The sequence below is a fragment of the Pistacia vera genome, unplaced genomic scaffold (genome assembly GCF_008641045.1).
Source record: "Pistacia vera cultivar Batoury unplaced genomic scaffold, PisVer_v2 Contig241, whole genome shotgun sequence".
In the NCBI taxonomy this organism is placed as follows: domain Eukaryota; kingdom Viridiplantae; phylum Streptophyta; class Magnoliopsida; order Sapindales; family Anacardiaceae; genus Pistacia; species Pistacia vera.
Window position 1 is genome coordinate 99,464 of NW_022196048.1, and position 5,816 is coordinate 105,279.

General features: G+C 36.3%; 1 pseudogene; it reads left to right on the top strand.

Annotated features, from left to right (window-relative positions):
* The first annotated feature begins 1,672 nt into the window (after nucleotides 1–1,672).
* On the top strand, nucleotides 1,673–5,615 carry LOC116131762 (annotated as a pseudogene).
* The last annotated feature ends 201 nt before the right edge of the window (nucleotides 5,616–5,816 follow it).

The following is a 5,816-nucleotide window of genomic DNA, read 5'->3' on the forward strand; positions in this document are numbered from 1 at the left end:
ACACACCAATAAACAAGGAAAAATACGCTCTCTCTCTCTAAAATTGAAAAAGAAAAATACTCTTCGTAGTTTTCTTTCAGATTCAATTTTTGGCTTCAGAGATAAGAAGAAGAGGTATTTATGCTATGTTAAATTCATTGTAGTTCGTTTATATGAAAAATGTGATTGCAATGGGTGACTGTGAACATGATCTTGAGATGAAATTAGAATATTTGTTATTCTGTGTTATTTCCAACAATTATTATACAACTAGTTGACTCATGAAATTTAATTTCTGAAAGGGGCCGGTGTAGATGTGGGAGCTTTTTTATTATTATTATTATTATTTTAATTACCTGCACTACAATATAATTCGATTGCATCAGATATAGAAAGAAAGAGGAAATTTGTGGTACTTAATTTGAGAAATTTAAATTCACCCATGAGGTTTGGGAAGGTGACAGGTTTCAGAAAGTAATAAAGACACCCACATTTTTAACTGAAGTTAAGAAAAACTAACATTAAGAGGGTAAAAACGTAAAAACAATTTTCTCTTTCTTCTACACTTTTCTTTTTCATCTTCTAATTTGCTTCTCCTCCATTTTTTTTTCTTTTTTTGTTTATGTCTTTCTTCTCCAATTTTCAAGTATATTTTGGATTTGTGAAGTTATAAGCATTGTTTTAAAACTCGAACCAAACTGGTCCGACCGGGACTTGGTAAACTCTCTGGTTCGGTTCAGGTTCAAGGGGGTTTCTATTATATTTCAAATTTGTAATTTATAGGGGTGTTTTAAATATTTTAAAACTTTAGGGACTAATTGAGTTTTTTGGGCATTTGAAAAAAAATTAAAATTTCAGGAACTAATTTGCAATTTCAGATATATTTCACAATATACTAAAATTTAATAGACTAATTTATAATTTTTTATAAATTCTTGCTAATGTTATCGATTCAACCGGTTGGACTGGTCGACTTGTGACTTGGTCTCACAATAGGTTAGGTTTTAAAACAATGGTTATAAGTATTTTGGATGGCTTGATTTGGCTTCTTTGGTGGGGGATCGGAATGAAATGGCTTTCTCATAGTTGTGTAGGGTTAAAAATGTGGAGTTAAGAAGATAAGAAAGAGAAAAGTGGAGAAGAAAAGGAAGAAGAAAGAGAAATCTGGAAGAGAAGAAGAGGAAGAAGAAAGAGAAATATTTGTTTCCGTTACTACCCTTTTAAAGTTAATTGTGTTTTAACGGCAGTTAAAAATATGGGTGTGTTCATGGCTTTTTAAAACCTGTAGAGAAGATAAGTTGTGAACTTAGAAGTTTCCTTAAATTGCGTGGGATTTAGGTGAGTCAAGCATGGAGTGTTTACACCTACCCATTTGTGTTATAATAAGATAAGTAGTGAACTTAGAAGTTTCCTTAAATTAAAAGTGGACTTGACTGTCATCCATTTGCATATAAAATATTCACACTTCACTACCACATTCAAAACTATAATAATACATAAATGGATTGACTACAACTACCAATACCCATGTTTCATGCCTAATTTAATATTCCTAATTTCATCACCTTAATTAACAAAATTAAAAGATTTATTTGCTAACTATTTTAGAGATTTTGTCCTTGTAAAATACAAAAAATTATGTCCAACACGTCACGTTTTGTTATTTCTAGTTTTAGAAACTATTTTCAAAATACAGATTTTTGTTTTTCTTTAAAAAGAAATAAATAAAGTTGAAATCCCCAAATGATTTTTTTTTTTTAAAAAAAGTTCCATCTTCCATCCTTCTATAAATTAAGGTTTTTCACTTGACTGGCTTTTACAGAAATGGCGAGTGAGGTGTCGGACCACTTGGAGCCATGGCGCCACATCAACGACAAAGTGGTTATGGTCACCGGTGCCTCTTCGGGTTTAGGTCTCCAGTTCTGTCTCGATTTGGCAAAAGCCGGCTGCCGGATCATAGCTGCGGCTCGGCGCGTCGATCGACTCAAGTCTCTCTGTAATGAGATCAACAAGTCAGGGAGTATTAGAGCCGCAGCTGTGGAGCTGGACGTCTGCGCCGATGGAGCAACCATTGATAAGTCCGTACAGAAGGCTTGGGAAGCGTTTGGGAAAATCGATGCTTTGGTTAATAATGCCGGTGTTAGAGGTAATATATGTATAATTTATTACTTTTTTAATTCGTTTTTGGTTGATTTTGATTTTGTTTGTTTGCTGTCAGGAAATAATTGAATAAATGTTGTCAGTCTGTTAGAATATAGGTGTCACGTGGTCACTGAGGCATTTTTAGGTATTTAGATGGAAAGAAAAAGTGATAGGCATAATTTTATTGTATGAACACACCGGATGATGTGGTATACTCGTCTCACTTAAGTCTTTTTCCAGGATAAAGTAATTGGAAAAGGGTATTGTTTTGTTTGTTTATGTTTAATTGGGGTTCGGTTTAGTCACTTATTTGATGCTTATGTTGATGGCTCTCATTCAAATTATTTGGGAACTTAATTCTGGATTTGAGAGAGCGGTTGAATAAATTGGTTTCTAGTTGACAGTTCATCTCCATCACATGGCAGTAATTTTATGTTCTGGTTATTCAGTGTTGCAAAAACTCTCAGTGTGTTATGATCTGTAGTATTTTTCACATTATTAATTGATATTACCATGTCTGTTGCTTCCAAAGAGCCCTATGCTTAACTTACTCTTTTTTTTTTTTTTTATCTTTTTGGATATGAGAAATAGATGTGGACACTTCAAATATGTTGTGGAAGTCATTTCTTTGTATTAGTTGCATTATATCTAACATTTCATAATTTTGCAGTTAGTGGGTATGACTGTTGAGTTTCTGATTACGGCCGGTCTTTTGAGTTTGTTTTATTGTTTCGAAAAAGGAAAAGATGAGAAGTTTTACTTTTAATGGTTGGAAGGTTTCTGTTGAAATGTTATGGAGGCTTAATTCCTAATATCTTTTTTGTGACCCTCTTCCTCATCCCTCTCTCAAATGAGTTCATATTTATAATGTTTATGGATTCCATTATGGTTACTTATATACAATGGAGGTGGGCAGACCAAACTACAAGTACACTACAAGTATGTTTACATGATCTTGGTTATTCTTCACCTCATAATGTGTTTATGGTGATTCTGGTTTTCAGCATCGGTTTCAGCTTCCTGACTTGAGCGTAACTCCTTTTCAGTATAGTAGCATGAATTATTTGCCTTTTTCTCGTGGTTTTGGTTTTCTGATTTTATTTGATGTATGTATGAGTAATTACTATGGCTTATATTTTTTATGTGTCTTGCTGTGCACTCAGGTAATGTGAAGTCTCCATTGGATTGTCTGAGGAGGAGTGGAATCATGTTTTCAAAACAAATTTAACAGGATCTTGGTTGGTGTCAAAGTATGTCTGGATACGTATCGTGATGCAAATCTGGAGGATCAGTGATCAATATTTCTTCCATAGCTGGTCTTGACGTGGACAACTACTGGAGCTGTTGCATATGTTCAAAGGCGGGCCTAAATGCCATGACTAAGGTAATATCATACGAGATTTTTTCTGGTTGTGTAGATTAATAGTTCTTAATGTTTTGTTTTGTTAGAATCCCACATTGAAAGGGAAAAGGGTGAGCATGTGGGTTATAAAGGCTTGGCACCCTCCCTTGGCCAGCCGGTTTTCCAAGGAGAGTTTACCCAAGCCCATGGCCCAACCCAATTGTTGAGTTATTGGAGTGGGTTCCCATCAATTGGTATTAGAGCATGATCCGCACCTACGTGGCAGCACACGCGTGGCAGGCTGACCCGTGGCAGGCTGACCTGGGGCTGGGCTGCTACCCCGAGAAAGGGCATGGAGGCCCGAGGGAAAGGGGATCCGCGTAGTCACCCAAGGGGTAAAGAGGCCGACGGGGGTAAAGAGGCCGACGTGGACGTCGGTTGGGAAGCGTGGTGGAATGTTAGAACCCACATTGAAAGAGAAAAGGGTGGACATGTGGGTTATAAAGGCTTGGGCACCCTCCCTTGGCAAGCCGGTTTTCCAAGGAGAGTTCTACCCAAGCCCATGAAAGACCCATGGCCTAGCCTAAATTGTTGATATTGGAGTGGGTTCCATCAGTTTCTAATTGTCTCCTGGAAGGTCATGGTGTTATGCCTATAAGATAGAGTTGGTCCTTTCTGAGTGTTAATTGTAATGGTCTACCTTTAGCCTCACAAAAATATGCGAACACTGTTGAGGAAATGTCAGTAGAGAGCAGAGTGTTAAAAATGGGGAAAGTGGAGATCGAACCTCTTGTACAAATCATGGAGTAGATATAATGAGACTGAAATTTTGTGGGGAAAAAGTATACGGTCACAAGCATTAGTTGCTACAAAATGGTGATTGTTATGTATATACATTATGTAAAAGTATATATGGTTATGACAGAGTCAATTTAGCGAGACTACTCAACCTTAACCCAAAATCAAGATTAATTGGAGTCAAAGCTCAGCTCAAGCTCTAAAAGCTATGTTTGGCCACTGTTTAAAATTCTATATTTATATATTCAAGATTCTTTCACTATGAAGTTTGGTTTTTTCAGGAAAGTCAATGTTTTTAGGTTTTCCCCCAACAATAGCTTGTCTAGCTGAGACTTTGACCATCTCCTATTCTCTGATCTTCCAAGGCCCTATATATCTCTTTCCTCTCAAGAACTAGAAAGGCAGAACACAGAACTCCAACTATTGGAAAAGTATCTAGCGCATGCTAGCTCTTAATAACCTGACAATATTGTGGATTGACTCATTATTAGATGAAGCTAACAGTATTTTGGCTTTTAGATGAACATAGCTGCATTGTGTATTGTTTGAATAATCTTCCTGTTTAACCTCTTTTTCCTTGCTCTTCACCTTTAATTTGTTACAAAAACGTTCATAATGCTATCCAACTGGTAGATTTGAACATCTTTTAGTACATCTATTAATTGTCTGACTAGGCTGTAAATTTTGGAATTGATTTCTCATTTCTATATTTGTTAGTGGGATACCGCTTTACCGTTGGTTTAGCTTTCCGCCTTAATTTTAGATGGGAAACCAACAACAGTTGGCCTTTATCCAGTAATAGTACTCTAATTGCATTGCTTGGTGTTTTATTTCTAAGTCTCACTTCAGGCTTCATATAACTACTGTCCTTGATCTGTTCATTCATCATGCTGTATCTGCTAGAATGATGTGCATTAGAATGCCATAATGATAATGATGGTTTTGTTAGGTCATGGCCTGGAATTAGGGGTCTACAAAATCCGAGTGAATTCAATATCTCCTGGACTTTTCAAATTGAGATCACCGAGGGTCTTATGCAGAAAACCTGGCTAAATAAGTGGCCTTGAGAACAGTCCCTTTAAGAGACCATGGTACCCCAGATCCGGCATTGACATCGCTTGTCGATACCTAGTTCATGACTCTTCAAAGTACGTGAGGCAATACATTCATTGTTGATGCAGGGGCCACATTACCCGGTGTACCTATTTTCTCTTCTCTTAAATTATCACCAAAAACAAAAATTGTTTGTATTCTCCAGTGTGAAGTTAGTAGTACTCTTGGACTGAAGTTTGTTTTAAATATCAAATGGAGAAACCATTTGTCATGTTTTGTTATTTCTACGAGTTTAAGGTAAAAACTAAATGACAAACTGTGTTAGGTCTTCAACAATGGGATAGATAGAAGCTTGGGGGTGTTTTCAGCTCTACAAATCTGAAGTGCAGGGTTAAATTTATGGTGATAAATCCTTTCCTATCCAATATAACCTTTGTCCTATCACAAGTATGCTTAATCGATACATATAGGTTACCTTTAAAGCTATGCAGAAACAATGATG